Source organism: Rhinolophus hipposideros (assembly GCF_964194185.1).
Source record: "Rhinolophus hipposideros genome assembly, chromosome: 5".
Lineage (NCBI taxonomy): Eukaryota > Metazoa > Chordata > Mammalia > Chiroptera > Rhinolophidae > Rhinolophus > Rhinolophus hipposideros.
Window position 1 is genome coordinate 48,739,191 of NC_138051.1, and position 17,588 is coordinate 48,756,778.

A 17,588-nucleotide genomic window follows, 5' to 3' on the forward strand; every position below is an offset into this window, starting at 1 on the left:
ATAATTTTTGCTCCAAAAGACGCATTAGAACTGATGGTTTGGCTACATCTTATTTTCGGGGAAACAGTATGCAGTTCCTGACTAGACAAGACAGACCTTCTACTCTAAATTTACAGTCAGGTGACACCACAGAGTCAAGGAACTTAATATCCTACAGCTGGAAGGGACCTCAGAGATTATCAAGTTTCTGAGAGCAGAAAACAGAGGCCCCGAGAGCCTCAGGTTTAACCAAGGTCACCCATCTAGCTAGTGGCATACGGAAGAGGTCAGTTATGCAAACCCAGTGTTTGCATAAAGTCAAAGATTCTCCTTTCATTAGGAAGGATTAAATTTGCAGCATCCTTTCACTTGTTGGATTTTCTAACCACATGGGAGGCTGATGGAAAGGTTCACACTCTGAAAAACAGATCTAATTTCCCTCAAAAATGAAAAACTATAAAAATTCTTACTTTAAGTAGGCATGTCAATCAGCCCGTCATAAAAGATATAACCAGACCGAATCAGACAAAACTTCCCATCTTTAGAGAGGAAATGCAAATGATAAATTTTAAATATTTTCACTGTCTCTAGCCTCCAAGTTCATCCAGCAAAGACAGGTGAGCTTTCAGAAATAAAATATCCTCCTGCCAACTTGACGGATTTTTTATTAAAGTTTTTCTCCAATGGCATTTTTGAGGCTTGATAAATTAACAGTTCATTTCTTTTTCAGCAAATTCAAAGAAAAAAATCTCCAGATTTCAGGAAACACTGGTTAAAAAAAACATTGGTTAAAAAGAAAATTGGTTAAAAAAAATGTGGTTTTGTATGGTGTATCTATCAGCACGTTTAGAAAATGTGGACCTTAGGTTATGAGTTTAATTTAAAATCACAGTTTCTCAAATTTTCAGAAAGTCAGAGGGAACCACTCTCAAGAAGACGGATTCAAAAGTGCTCCACTGACAATTGACTTTATGAACTTGGAGATGTCCGAGTTTCCATTTTCTCATGTGTGACAGGAATTCACAAGTCTCTTACTCACTGGGCTATTGTGAGTATCTATTTGATCCACATTCCCCCATTCTTGTGCGTTGGAAGTATACGGGTATGGGGATCAGGCAAGTCGAAACCAGTCCCGGTTCTGACACCAAGGAGCCCTGTCTGGGACTCAATTATCTATAAACGGAGGGGGACTAGAGACGAGAGGTGGATAGAGTGCTCTCTCCAGTGTTCCTTATAGCACAAATACTCTATGGACTAAAAATGAGTTGGACATACTAAGAATAATATAGCAAAGTTACAGAAAATGAAGAAAGAAGATATGCTAGAAAACCAGCTACAGCTTCATACCAGATGCCCAAGAGGCAAATGATAGTGAGAACATCTTTACAGAATAATTCCCAAAGGATTCGGATGAAACTAATACAAAAAATGCTCTTCCCCTCCCTGGGAATCTGCCGTGGAGAAGGCATGTCCCCTCAGGTAATAACAACTCTCAGTATAAAAGTATATTCTAAAGGAGAAGACACAAATGGTGGAAACATGAAGGGGTAGTGATTGGAGATAAAAAAGGAAAATGAAATGCACCAGGATGTCTCAGGGGAGTCAAACATGACCCAAGTTTTCGTAAAACTAATGGAGACTTAAAGACCTCTGGGATCTCTCTGCATGCAATTATATGCTTAAAGTTTCTCTGTTTGGGGCTTTTGTCTAATTTGGAAAATTAGCATAGTCCAGGAAAGGGAGACACTCCCCATCCAGGCCTTGAGACTGGTTTTATATATCAAGAAGAAAAGGGCTTAGGACAAGCGGCTGAAGGGACTATGTGAGTTACTGGCATTAGTGGGGTTGCTGCTCAGAGGCCACATGACAAAGTGAGACAGAGAATATAACTATCTTCATTGAGACCCTACCTCCACCACCTGCAAAAGACAGTGGCTCTGAGGACACCAGAAGAAAGCACCCTGGGGTGCAGACCATAGTGTCCTTATGTGCCAGTTCAGATAATACTGAAACTCCTCCATATGGAGTAGAGGGTAAGAGACACAAGGATGCTGAAACAAGAATACAAGATCTCCACAGTATGATTGCTGACAGGCTATTTTGAGAGGAATTCACAAAAGTCTCAAGATGACTCTGCAGGAACTGAGGTCTTGCCTGATGAGATGGGTTAATAACACTATGTCTTTCTTTATAATATTCAACTTTACAAAAGTTGGTTCTTTACTCCACTTTTAATTACATCAGCATTGCTTCTTTGGGGAGCCACACCGTGAGGACACCTTTCAGGTATCAAGTGTGGTATCATGGAAAGAGCATGCAAAGAATTATCAGTCCCTAAATTCCTCCCATAACCTGACTTGTAAGCACTATGCTTCACTTAATAATTCCAAAGTCATACTAGACTCCTCCCTCTCTTACTACCTACACCTAATCATGAAATTCAGTCAGTTCTTTTTTAATGACTGTCAAAGTCTTCCTGTCTTCTAAACCTCATTCATTTCTTACCAGATACAATGATCTCATAATTGATTTCTCTATCTCATATAAAATACCTACACTTCATCTTCTGCACTGCTACCAAATATGATCAAACACTCTTGTTAAAATCTTTCAGAGGAACCCAGGTATCTTTAGGATAATATCTAAATTCCTCAATATGACTGTGATCTAGATCCCTCCCTATATTTCCAGGCTTAACTCCCAGTGTTTTCTCCTCTGGCAGTGTGCTCTCCAGTTACAGAACTGTTACGGTTGCTAGAATGGATCCTTCTCTTACAAGTCCATACCTTTATACCTGCTGCTCCCTCTAACTGAATCCCCTTTCCCTCGCCCTTTCTTTACCTAGCCAACTCACACTCTTCATTGAAATCCCACTCACATGTTACCAACTCCAGTAAAACTTTTCTCACTCCATAGCATGGGTGAGGGGACCTTTTTTGTGTTTCCATAAATCCAGTCATGGTTTTTTCTATATTGTTTTTATTTTTGTTTTGCAATATTGTCTGTATTCCCAGCAAAGAGTGAGCACTTTGAGGGTCTGTTCCATATCCCTCATGTCTGAATTTTTAGTGCCCAAAGCAGAATGTGGCATACAACTGACACATTTTTTAAGAAGAGTTTAAAAAATGAGTTAAATGAATGAGTGATTGGTTTGATGTCCAAATCTCCAATTCTTCATCAGTAAACTAAAATTAGTAACCTGCCTCACAATATCATTGTTACAATCAAGTGAGATTACATTTTTCAAAACTTTGTTGAAAGTTAAAATGCCAAAGAATGTTAGTTGTTCTTAAAAAGAGTAATACTTATCATATTTTTTAGAACCTTTAATTCTCTTGGCCTTTCTCCTTCCACTGCACCTGCTCTTCCAATCCCTATCTATGGAGAACTCCTACTATCCTTTTACTCTTCTTCAGCTTCTGTTTCTCACTTGTACAGTCCTACTGAAGAGAACTTTATACAGAAATTGATTATCTCCATTATAAATTTATGACCTCCATCCTCAGCTGGGTTCTCAGTGCTTCTCAGCACTGATCTTTCACTGATTCTTTTCCCATTTCATATAGTAGCTATTAAAACATTTACAATCCTCCTAAAATCCTCCAAACTCTATCCCTCATTTACCATAAATAACCAAATCTCAAAATTCATTAAGGCATTAAGTTAATTGTTATCTCTTCGGCATCTTAATTCTAAGAATAATTTTCTCTTTTACTTCCATCTTAAATAAGATATCTTTAATCTAAGCACAGCCCTTCTATTAATTTAGTAGAAATATTTTAGCTATTTTTCCTATTCCAAGGCCCATTTGTTAACCACAAGCTAGCTAATACCTAAACTGCAAAAAACAAAATTAGAAAATCTTTGTCAGGTTGCGTTATCTAAATCAGGATGCTTTCGGCTGAAATATAAAGACAACTCAAATCAGCTTACACAATTAAAAAATCTTTTTTCAAAAAAGGAGAAGTAGAACAGATTCCACCTGGTTGATCTACCATTTCAGCTACATCATCCTGGACCTGTATGTTTTGTCACCACTGCCATGCACAGGTTTATCTTAATTCTAGTTCTCCTGGTAGTTATAAGTCAGTAACAAGTTGGGGCTATCGGTTCCTCATTTATACATGGGGGAAGAAAAACCAATTTCCCTTCAGGCTCTCTGAAGAAGACAACTTTCCCAAAAGCCTCAACATATTTTTCTTTGCATCTCATTAAGTTACATGTCCTTTTCTAAATGAATCATTGTCAAAAGGGATGAAAATACTTTTAGGCCAGTCAAGCCCACCGCTAGATCTGAGAATAATTCTCCAAATCCCATTAGGAAGAGGTGGAAATGCTATCATGGCATTCCCCACAGTGGTCATTACACCAACCAAGTACCCTCTCACACACTTGGGCACGCTGCCTAGAGCTGGCTCCTTGTAGCTTGGTAAACAAGATTTCCTGCAATCTCACCAGGTTCTTGCCCCTCTCCTCTTAAAGCTCAACGCCCACAAAAAGCCCTGACGTACAATGCAGCATCAATGCCATAGCTGCCAATATTCTCCAGAAGAATGAGAATTCTGTTAAAGTAGGTATAAAGCCAGTCGGTATTCTCTTTAGTGATCTTTCCATCTAAATTTTCCTGTGCTCCATACATAGGTATACCAAGTAGGTCCATTTCCTCTACTCTGGGTTGTGCTTTGTCAACTGTGAGCTGAAGTACCTTCATTCAAGAAGTGGTCTCACCCTTGGGATCCAACCTGAGCTAGACTTGGGAACAGACAGCATATTGTCCCCTTAAGTATGTCTCCCAAAAAATCCCTCTTCCTTCAGACATAAAGATTTCGTGTATATCTCATGCAAATAAACTCCTTTCCAGGCTTCCACGAATCTCCCTAAAGTGCTCAGACTTACTGTACTCAAATGCGGATACAGCTTAGAGAAACTAGTATGTAATTGCAGGGTATGATAAGCTTGGAAGTTAGAGAACTTCTGGCATAAATGTACATTCAACACATCTTTGTTGAATGAGTATATGAATATAAATGCATTTCACATCTATCAGCCTTAGTTTCCTCATCTGAAAATTGTGTTCATAGTCAACCTGACATGGATACGTCATTTTGGATAAGTCGCTTTACCACTCCTTTAGCCTCAAGTTTTTTCCACTGCACAGTGTCATTTATAGAGAGCAGAGCACAGGGCTTCTGTGAATGCAAAATTAAATAGTGTACACAAATTATGTAAAAGGATGCCTGACTCACTGCAGGTCCTGAATAAGTATTGTTCTCTTACCAATCTTTTTTATCCCTCAATCAAGTAGGAAAACAGTAGTGGAGATATAACAACTGTAAGATATTAAATGCTGACTATGTGCTAGGCTCAGTGCTAAACTCTTTATACTCATTATTTCATTTAATCTCATAAGTAGAGCCAATCTCAGTATTAATGAGTGTCCTCTACGTTAGAGATAAGGAAACTGAAGCTCAGAAGTTAAATAGCCAGGACAAGTTTACGTACCCGTAAGTGTCAGTCAGATTCAAATCTAGGATTCTAACTCCAGTATCTGTTCTCTTAGCTCCCATACCATCAGCCTCACTAAGATAGCTGCATCTGGGGCGAGGAAGTACAATGAAATAACAGCAGCCTTGGGACTCTTCTATGAATATATTTAAAAACTAAAATAATTGGATTGTCAATCATCCCCATTAGTGGGCCTTTCCCAGAAAAAGGAATTGTAGTTTTGTATTTACACTCTTTTCTCTACTGCTTCAATCACCTGTCTTTGATTGACCTGCCAGAATATTTCCTACTAATATCCTTTTATCAAGTTGTGTGGTCTCACATAAGTGACAATATCCCTAAGCTGCATCTCTTCATCACTAACACTCCTCACAGAGGTTTTAAGAGAATTAAAAGATAGCATATTTATAAAGCACTTATCCTGATATGTAGTATAAGCTCCCAATTAATAATAACTATTATTATGTGTAACTCAGATGTTTCCTGTAGTTACCAGGCCACTTAAAATCTAGGTAAGATTGGCATGAGCTCCAACTTTTATATCAGTAGAAAGTCTTATGACCTCACAGTATTTCTGAGAACTCCTAGGAATGCAGGAAGAGCTTATATTCTTATTGTCTCTGGCCCCAATTTATCACTCAACTAGTTTATGAATTGTCTTGCTCTCCCATGTACGTTATCCCTGTTTCCAAGTGCACTTGCTAGACGTGGAACTCAGTTCCTTCAATTGACTAGTACTAATTTTCCTTCATATCTCCTCTCAGACACACACACACACAGAATATATGCATTCATCACTTAGACATACATTTTCCATGTGAATAACAAATGGGATTTATATTGTATCGAACTGAACATCTTTAAAAACCTGTATTAGCCATCTTTGTTCTTATAAAATCCCGTGGCCTATTTTATAGTTCAAGCTCCAGACTACAGAAGTCTTTCTTGGTTGTGTTCTGTCTTTCTCCTTTTCCCTACACTCTCACTAGATTCCATTTAATTACTAAGTGGGAAGATTTGTCTTTCACTTGTAGCTCTGTTTCTTGCTAACCTTTTCCCCAAGAGTATCAATTTCTATCCCACCTGTTAAGAAATAATTTTTCACTCTAATCATTAAGATGAATCTGGTCCTTGTTTCTCAGATTTTTTGGCAGCTTTATGCCATAGTTAAAGTTTCCATGTGAGTGAGATTAGAATTTGAGGAACAGAAAATCAGACTTCTTTAAAGTCATTCATTCACTAATTATTTGATTCCATATTTTCTGAATTTACTCTGTGCTAGATACTGTTAAATTCTGAGGGTATCTTGGTGAACAAGACAGACTTGGTCACTCTCCTCATGAAACTAACAATCAATAAATACAAGGTTTTTAAACAGAGTATTTAATTGTACTGGATACTATAGAAAGGGAAGTTACTCTGGGTATACGTAAAAGAAAGGTGATCAAGGATTAAGAGGAAAACAAACATGGTAAGAAATGGAAGATACACAAAGGATCCAAACTGAACTTTTAGAGATGAAAATTACAATTCTTGAAATGAACTTTTGCTAGATTAGAATACCAACATATTAAAGACTGCAGAAGAAAATATTAGTAAATTTGAAAATATATCCATAGAAATTATCCAAAAGGAGGCACAGAGAAAAATAAGTCTGAAAAAATAATGGAGATTCAGTGACCTGTGGACCGTCACAAGCAAATATATATATATATATATATATACACACACATATATATGTATATGTGTGTATATATATATATGTATATATACGTATATATGTATATATGTGTATACATGTATATATGTATATATATACAGTTTGTGTTTATATATATGTATATAACTTGAAAACTTGAATTGCCCTATATCTACTGAAGAAATTGAATTCATAATTAAAAACCTTTCTTCCCTTCAGACTAAAAAAATGTCCAACACAAAGCCAGATGGTTTTCACAGGCAAATTCTACCAAAGAAATTCTTACAAAGTACTGAGAATGAGAGAACACCTCATTTTATGAGGCCATCATTACCTTAATAAAATACTAGTCAAATACATTATCAAGAAAAAATATTTATATCTTTCATGAATATAGACGCAAAATTCCTTAACAAATTAACAAATAATATCAAACAATATGTTAAAACATAATAATTTATGGCCAGGTAGGCTTTATACTAATCATGTTATATTTTTAAATGTTAAACCAATGAATGTAATTTACAGTTTTAACAGCTTAAGTGAGAAAAAAATTTCTTAATCATTGCAGAAAAGATTTGACAGAATTTAATACTCATTCATGATAGGAAAAAAGTTCAACAAACTAAGAATGAAATTTTCATTCTAATAAGGGCATCTACAAAAAAACATCTACAGCTAACATCATACTTAATGGCAAAACACTGACGGTTTTCTTCTAAGAGTAGAATAATGATATCCATTCTCACTACATCTATTTAACATTGTGCTGGAGGTCTAGACAGTGTAACAAAGAAAATATAGATGATACTAAACAGATTGGAAAGGAAGAAATAAATTATAATTTTTGCAGATGACATGATCATATACATAGAAAAACCTAAGGAATCTATGCAAACAAAATACTAGAATATAAGAATTTAGTAAGAGGTCAGGACTCAAGATCAATAACCAAAAATCTGTTGTGTTTCTATATGGTAGCAGTGATGAGTAGGGAAAAAAAATTTTAAATATCTTTTATAATAATATGAAAAAGGAAGAACAGAGGAGGGAAATTCAGAATAGCAATTAACTATACATTAACAAAATATGTGCAAGACCTCTACAATGAAAACTACAAAATATTATTAAAAGACGTTAATGAAGACCTAAATAAATGGGGAAATATACCATAGTTAAGATATCAATTCTCCCCCAAGACAATGGTTTTTTAAAAAAGAACAAAGTTGAAGTGTTATATTCTCTGATTTCAAAACTTACTACAAAGCTACAGTAATCAAGACAATATAGGATTGTTGCAGAAAACATTTACACCAATGAAACAGAATAGAGAGTCCAGAAAGGGACTTGCCTATATATGGTCAATTGGTTTTTGACAAAGGATAGTTGATTGGGAAAAGATAGTTTCTCAATGAACAATACTGTAACAACTGGATATCTGTTTGGGGGAAAAAAGAAAAAGGAAAAAATAAAAGCTCAATCCCTACCTTGTACTATTTTTAAATAAATAAATAAAATTAACTCAAAATGGATCACAGACCAAAACATAAGACATAAAACTTCTACAAGAAAACATAGGAGAAAATCTTTGTGAACCTGGGGAGGACAAAAAAATCTTAGGCAAGACAAAAAGTCATGAAAGCATAAATAAAAAATTGATAAATTTGACTTTATCAAAATTAAAATCTTCTGTCCTTTGAAAAACATTACTAGAAAATGAAAGTACAAGCCAGGAATGGGGAGAAAATACTTACAATACACACACATATATCTGATATAGAACTTGTGCACAGAATACACAAAGAACATTTACATTTTACCAAAGAAGTTATAAAAATAGCCAATAAAGTCATGCAAGGTGCGTTAACATCATTGGTCACTAGGGAAATGTAAATTAAAACCATGATGAGATACCACTGTGTATCCTCTGGAATGGCTAAAATTAATATAACTGACATTACCAAGTCGTGGCAAGGATACGAAACAACTGGAATTCTCGTACATTGGTGGTGGAAATGGAGAACAGTACAATCACTTTGTAAAACAGACAATTTCTTAAAAAGTGAAACATACACTTTACATATAACCCAGTACTTTCACTGTTAGACATTTACCCAAGAGAAATGAAACCTCTGTCCACACAAAGACTTGTACATGCATGTTAATGGCAGCTTTATTCATAATAGCCAAATACTTTGACAACAATCGATACTTTTCAAGTGACAGCAGAAATGAAGACAAAGGAAAAATGGATACAATCTCAGTCGAGTGATTTTTCTTGCTGGACAAAGAGCAAGTACATGTCTTTTCTGAAACTAAATTGAAAGATGGATGATGGTAGCCGTTGCACAACAATATGAATGTGCTTAATGCCACTCAGCTATGCACCTAAATGTGGTTAAAATGGTAAACTTTATGTGACGTTTATTTTACCACAATTTTTACAAACCACAAAAAAATAAAAAACACCTCAGTTGGTGTGTACTTCACAGCAGACAAAAAGATATGGATAATACAGATGTCAAGAAAGGGAAAAAGCTATGTTGTTGAGAAAACAGCAGTTTTAGGAATTAAAAATGCTGTTTTCATAAATGTAGCCAAAACTATCTTGGACATAGAGAATTTTTCAGGGACAAATGTTTATTGCTTTCTCTTTATACTTTCACCCATTCATTAACTATTAATATAATTGTTCAGACTTTCAATGGAGGGGAAATTCAGAATAGCATCCTTGAGGGATTACGTAGGATGCTCATTCTGTTCCAGACCCTCTCAGAACAGGTCTCCAAGCTGTGCCCTGTCATCCTGGGATGCATAAAATAGATGTTCTGTAGTCCTCTGAAAGCCAATAGGTCCTACCCTGATCTCTCTTTGGAAAAAATCCTCTCTTGAGAGATCCTCAACTAGTCCTCCATTGGCTTTAGGTTCTTCTTCACTGCCTTGCAATCACCTCATCATTCTGCCCCCAGGTCTGTGGCTGTGGACCCTGGGAGTCCTACTCTGTCCCCTAGTTGACGTTTCTCTCCTTCACTGAGTATGTCTGAAACGTGTTCACCAGTCAATTTCTCAGTATGTCCTTCTTAGAAGACACTCTGAGGATGTTTTTGTTTCAATTATTTTCAAAGTAATTGGACTTAATCTATTAGCAGCCAAGTGTCTTCATTAGTTGACCCCGTTGAGCCTGGAGCCTTTCTCTGTACCAGTCATGGTTTTCCTTCCCTCTCTAATCCAGAACATTTTTATTTTGTTTTTCTTCTTGTTGCAAAATTATGGTAATAATGGTGTCTACCTCAGAGGTCTTATGAGGTTTAAATCAGATAATATAGATACAGCACTTAGAACACTGCCTGGTACATGGTAAACAGTATGTGTTAATCATGATTATTACTTGGGCTTCTCTTAATGGGAAGGGATGGGAATTCCTTAATGGGGGGGATGGGAATACATCCTTCACCTCAATCTTATTGCTTCCTATCCTAAAGACACATATGGTTTATCATCCAAGTGTCACAACACCCTGAAAACTGACTAGAACAAAAGAAGGCTTGTTTTCTTACAGTATTATTGGATGTTCCAAGAATATCGACGAGTCTGTTGCCTTAGCACTGCCTATCTGTATGACCTTGAGCAAATTACTCAAAAAGCTTCAGATTCCTGTATCTACCAAATGGAGATGGGCATGTGAAGCTTGGATTGGGATTTTCCATTAGGTCAAGAATAGGGGAGAAAATGAGATGGGCATGTGAAGCTTGGATTGGGATTTTCCATTAGGTCAAGAATAGGGGAGAAAATGAGCAAAGAGGAAGAAAAAAATGATATATATGAGGGTGTCACAGCACAATAAATACACAGCACTATTTATCTGAAGAGGAGACAAGTTCTGCATCTATTGGCCTCCCTGCTATGTTCCATAGAACTTTCTATACAATCCCAAACTAGGGGCTAGACTTTCCAATCGCATATGAAAAATAACTCAGATAAGCAGTACAATGGAAGTATTCCAACAGAGGATGAATGTGAGATAGAGAAGGGACTCAAACTTCTGATCTCTTCTAATCCTATAAGACCAGAATTTAGTGGAACTCCTTCATGGAAGACTGGAACCTAACAGAATCAAAATAAGTTTCAAGATCCTTATTCTAAAGGCTTAGAATTCAATCAGTCCTTGATATATCAGACAATGTTTGGGGATCTTTGTTTAGAATGTGGGGTAACCCATGTCTGCCTCCGCTCTGAAATCGCCATTCGAGCAGGAAAAAATAGGCAGGGAACATGCCCCTGGCTAATATCTCCTTGCATTCCATGGTGAGAAAAAGGAATTGAGAAAACTAAACATAAAATTATCCATTTCCAGTCCTGTAGTCATGGAGAAGATCAAGAAGTTCAGGCTTATTTTAGACCAGTGTACAAGCTCTTCTAATTACTTATTTAAGGATTCTCTATTGCATCTCTTTCCCAAAGTCTCACGGAGAGATTCAGCATAACCTGGATCTTTTCTAAAATTGAACTTGTGGAAGAACTGCCCTGAGAGCCTTCTATTACTATCACTTCCTCCTTTCTTCATCCTCAGGCAATTGATATATTTCTATAATATAAAATAATTCTGTGTAATCACATTTGTGAACTATATTTAAGGCTGTCTTTGTGGCTCTCTCTGTGGGAGATATTTAGTATGCCTGCTTGGTAAAGTCCCTGGAGCTTTGAATGATAAACATGGGGCATCATTCTTCACCACAAAATAACCTTTTTAAGGGGAAGGACTATGTGGCATTATTTCACGTGAGAAAGAGAACAAGGTATATATCACCTCTTCCACTGGAGAAGGGCTTGCCCCTAGCATAACTCTTATGCATGAAAACAGAAGAAAAGGAAGTTTTGAATAAAACACCACAAAATTTAAATTGAATAACACTGCAAAAAATAATCCTTTAACTAGCATTACTAAAGTTAAGCAAAGTCCTCAAAAAAAAAAAAAAGCAGATAAAAGCTACTGACTGATGTGTCAGAGAAATTGAAGTTTCTGGGCTTACTCTTCATAAGGAAAGACATCAAAGCATTCGGATCACAAGTTGAGCACAGAGCTTACTTAGGCTCTTGGGCAAAGTGAGTCCTGTGGTTAATTTCCTCTTAGTGGAGCCAGAACTATCTAACCCAGACCAGATGTTTACACACATCTGAAAAGGAGCTGTGTCTGTAGTCAGAACACACCAGGCTCAGCTACTATAACAGGCAGTCTGAGGCAAATCCACGGCAAGAACCAGACAGGTGGCAACTGCAAAAACCTAAGGATTTTCCCTTAGGTTCACTATGTAAACATTGAAAATTGTGTTTATTTATAACTTAAGGACAAGTTCTATGAACAAGCATAACTCAGAAAGACAAATGAAAAGTCACAGAGGTTTTGCATGGAGAAAGCTCTGTGGTTTACTAAGTGAAGGCCCATAATAGATGCCAGAGTGACCGTCTTCCTGGGACAACTCAAGAAAGAAGAACATGCTTTAATAAAAGGAAGGGAAATAATAAGATCAAAGTCAATGTATATCCTTTCTGTATTCCACAGGCTTCAGACAATGAAAATCTGTCTGCAGCTAAGATTTGCCCATTAGTTTAAGTGACCTAATTGTAGAAAAGAAAATATTCACCTACTTGCAGGGACTGACCTTATCCCCATGTCCCCATTTGAATTTGTGTCAAGAGAATATTCTTTGCAGGAGACATAGCCCAAATGCAAAGATTCATGATATCACAAGCTGTGAGATGAGAAAGCTCAATAATTAAGCAACAGGGAAAATAGGATCGGCTAGCTTCACATATCATCCTTTGAATTATTGCTTGGTATTAATTAGAATTCTAATAAAATTTTATGCCTAGAAACCATGAAACGTATGATGCATTGGTAATACACAACTTTGTGTAACAGATCATTCCATTTACATACGCCAACGTTAGACAATTATACCATCCTCTTTTTTTAAATTACAGTTGATATATAATATTGCATTAGTTTCAGGTGGACAACATAATGATTAGACATTTATGTATCTTACAAAGTGATCACCATAATAAGTCTAGTATTCATCTAACACCGTATATAGTTATTGCAAAATTATTGACTATATTCTCTGTGCTGTACATTACATCCCCCTGACTAATTCTATAACTGCCAGTTTGTACTTCTTAATCCCCTTCCCCTTTTTTGCCCATCCCCTCGTTTCCCTCCCATCTGGCAACCATCAATTTGTTCTCTGGATCTATGAGTTTTGTTTTGTCTGTTTATATTTGGGGTTTTTGTTTGTTTGCTTGCTTTAGATTCCACATGTAAAGGATATCATATGGTATTTATCTTTCTCTGTCTGACTTATTTCACTTAGCATGATGTCCTCTAGGTCCATCCATGTTGTTGCAAATGGCAACATTTCTTTCTTTTTTATAGCTGAGTAATATTCCGTGTGTGTGTGTGTGTGTGTGTGTGTGTATAAACATCATATCTTCTTTATCCATTCATCTACAGACACCTACATTGCTTCCATATCTTAGCTATTGTAACTAATGCAGCAATGAATATAAGGGTAATTATATACCATTCTTATTCTAGGTTTTTATGGTAGGAAGAGTCAACATGAATGGTAACATTATGATTTTAAAAAGAGTTCTCTTTTATTGAGAACGCATTAATTTTCCAGATTGAAGATTCTCAAGCTATAACATGAATCAGAATTATCTGTGGATACTGTTTAAAATTTCACATTTTCAAATATGGTCTTTTCTGGATGAAAGCCCAGAAACACACATTTTTAGAAACTTATACAGGTGATTCTTATATAGGCAGTCAGAGGCCAACCCTTTGAGAAACATACTGCATTGTATGTATTCCCTGTGTCACATCAGTCATTTCTAAGTGGAGTAAGTCTACCAGCTGCTTCTACACAGCACCATAAAAGTTGTTGCAGCTCCCAAAAAGGTATTTCTTGCTACTACATTATTGGCCAGAAAATATCACAAGTTGTACTAGGAAAGTAAATAAAACAGTACTTGACCATGGGCATTGAAAACAGTTTAATAGAGTTTTTAAAATGTAAAAGATTTCCTTAATAGATCTACCCTAAGGAGTTCTAGTCAAAATGGTAAAGTAAGTAAATGTTGTGCTCACCTCCTCCCACAACCACTTCAAAATTTCAACTAAACTATAGAAAACCCATCATTGAGAATCACATGAAAGATGAACAGAAGTCCAACAACTAAGGACAAACAGAAGAAACCACCTCAAGACTGGTAGGAGGGACAGAGATGGGGAGATCACTAATCCCACACCCACATGTGGCAGTTAAAAGTTGGGAGGGATATCTCAGCTGTGGAGGTCCCCCAAGGAACAAGGTATCCCAGCACCACACCAGTCTCCCCAGCCCACGGTTCCAGTGCTGGGAGAAGTCCCCATAACTTTTGGCTGTAAAAACCAACGGAGATTTTGGCTGAGTGAGATGAGGGCAGCTGCAGTCCCAGGTGATACTTTTAAGGGACTGCACATGGACTTACTCGCTCTGAGCTCCAACACCAGGGCAGCAGCTTGAAAGGCACCAGGGACATACAGGGAGGAAACGAGTTGTCTGGCTTCAGAGTAAGGGCTGGAAAGGCAGCTTTCCCCCAGACAGAGTAGCAGGCGAAAGCCACTGTTCCTTTGTTGAGTCCTCCCCTCTCCCTGAGTGCAGATGCAGGCAGCCACTATATCTGAGTCTCCATTAAAGTGGCTAACACCATTTGACTGTCTGTCCTTCCCTGGGGATTGCCTGAGACTCTACCCCACCCAACTTGTGTACCCAACTCAAGCTGCTTCCAGTTACTTTTTTTACAAAAGGCCTGTCTTGGCTCATGCTTCGGACATTCCTAAAATCTCTTAAAGGTTCACAAAACCCAAACAAGCAGCATCAGGCTTTGCAATGTCCCATACCTCTTGCTGAGCAGCCCCAAGTCTGACACTAGCCACAGCCGATCTGAGTTCACAGTTTGGCCTCTTGCGATAGCCCAAGTCCAGCACAGGTGGTTCCCATCTGTGGATTGCTTTGTGGCTCATGGCAGGTCTTCCAAAACAGGGTACAGCCTGTGGCTACACTTGATCTGTGGTGGGGCTCCTCCCAGGAGGCCTGGGACTGACACACCTGGTGGCCATCTTCAGACCAAGCTGGACATCACCCAGTCACCTCTATGAAGGACACATCCAAAGGGCTGACTAGGCAGGCAGCAGAGCCCTACTAAAGTGAATCCTGCTCTGCAGAGTCAGCCTCTGCACCACAGCTCCTCCACTGTAGTCACTACCAGTCCTCACAACAAATTAACCCAATGGTCAATCCCTCCTAATGATGTACAAACCCCAATTAAGTCTCAACTATAACAGGAGGGCACACACAACCCACATAGGGACATACCTGGAGTACCTGGCTCAGATGACCAAGGAGACTGTGCCACTGGGCCCCACAACACACCTACTACACAAGGCCACTATACTAAGTCCAGGAGGAATAGCAGCCCTACCTAATATATAGAAACATACACAGGGAGGAAGCCAAAATTGGGAGATAAAGAAACTTGTCCCAAATAAAAGAACAAAATAAAGCTTCAGAAAAAGAACTAAACAAAATGGAGGTGAGCAATCTACCAGATACAGAGTTCCAAGCACTGGTTATAAGAATGCTCAGTCATCTCAGGGAGAACTTCAACAGAGAGATAGGAAACATAAAAATGGAGATAGAAAACATAAAAAAGAACCAGACAAAAATAAATAATAATGGAAATGCAGAATACATTAAATGAAATCAAAATTAGATTAGATGAAGCAGAGGATCAAATCAGTGGTTTAGAAGGCAAGGTAGCAGAAACAACCAATCAAAACAGCAGAAAGAAAAAAAGAATCCAAAAAAACGAGGATAGGTTAAGGGGCCTCTAGGATAACATCGAGTGTATCAACATTCATATCATAGGGGTACCAGAAGGAGAAGAGAAAGCAAGAAATTGAAAACCTTTTTGAAGAAATAGTGATGGAAAACTTCCCTAACCTGGTGAATGAAATGAGTATTCAAGCCCAGGAAGCATACAGCATCCCAAACAAGATGAGGTAAAGAAGTCCACACCGAGACACATCATAGTTAAAATACCAAAGGTTAAAGACAAAGAGAGAATCTTAAAAGAAGCAAGAGAAAAGCAGTTAATTACCTACCAGGGAGCTCCCATAAGACTACCAGCTGATTTCTCAACAGAAACTTTGCAGGCCAGAAGGGATTGGTAAGAAATATTCAAAGTGATGAAAAGCAAGGACCTACAGCAAGGATTACTCTAGCCAGCAAAGCTATCATTTAGATTCACAACAGATAGAGCTTCCCAGACCAAAAATAAAGTCGAAGGACTTCATCACCACCAAATCAGTATTACAAGGAATCTTAGAGGGACTTCTTTAAAATGAAAAGAAAATCAAAAATATGAAAAATAAAATGGCAATAAATGCATATAGATCAAAAATTACTTTCAATGTAAATAGATTAAATTCTTCAGTCAAAAGATAGGGTGGGTGAATGTATAAGAAAATAAGGCCCTCACAGGTGCTGCCTACAAGAGACTCACTTCAGATCAAAAGACACACAGAGACAGAAAGTAAAAGTTTAAAACAAGATATTTTATGAAAATGCAAACAAACAAAAACGCTGGGGTAGCAATACTTACACCAGAAAAAATAGACTTTAAAGCAAGGCTATTTTAAAGACTTTAAAACAAGGCCATCACTATTTCAAGGCCATAACAAGAGACAAAGAAGGACTCAGCAATTCCACTTCTAGGTATTTATCCGAAGAAGTCCGAACACAAAATGCTACTTTGAGTAGATATATGCATCCATATGTTCACAGCAGCATTGTTTACAATGGCCAAGATGTGGAGGCAGCCTGGGTGTCCTTCAATGGATGAATGGATGAAGAGGAGTTAGTACATATATGTGATGAAATATTGCTTGGCCACGGAATAGAATGGGTTCTGGCCATCTGCAGTGGCATGGAAGGACCTGGAGTATTATGCTAAATGGAGTATGTCAGACAGAGAAAGACAAATGCAATGTAATTGCACTTATATGTGGAATCTAAAGAACAAAACAAACAAACAAACTCATAGATACAGAGAATATTTGGATGGTTGCCAGATGGGAAGGGGATTAGGGCTGTGGGTGAAAAAGGGGGAAGAAATTAAGAAGTACTAATTGGTTGTTGCACAGTAGTCATGATGGAGATGTAGGGCATAACATAAGGAATGCAGTCAATAATATTGTAATAACCATGTATGGTGTCAGATCGGTACTAGATTTCTCAGGATGATAGATGGGAGGGGGTTTGGGGGACAGGGTGAAAAGGCGAAGGGGTTAAGAAGTACA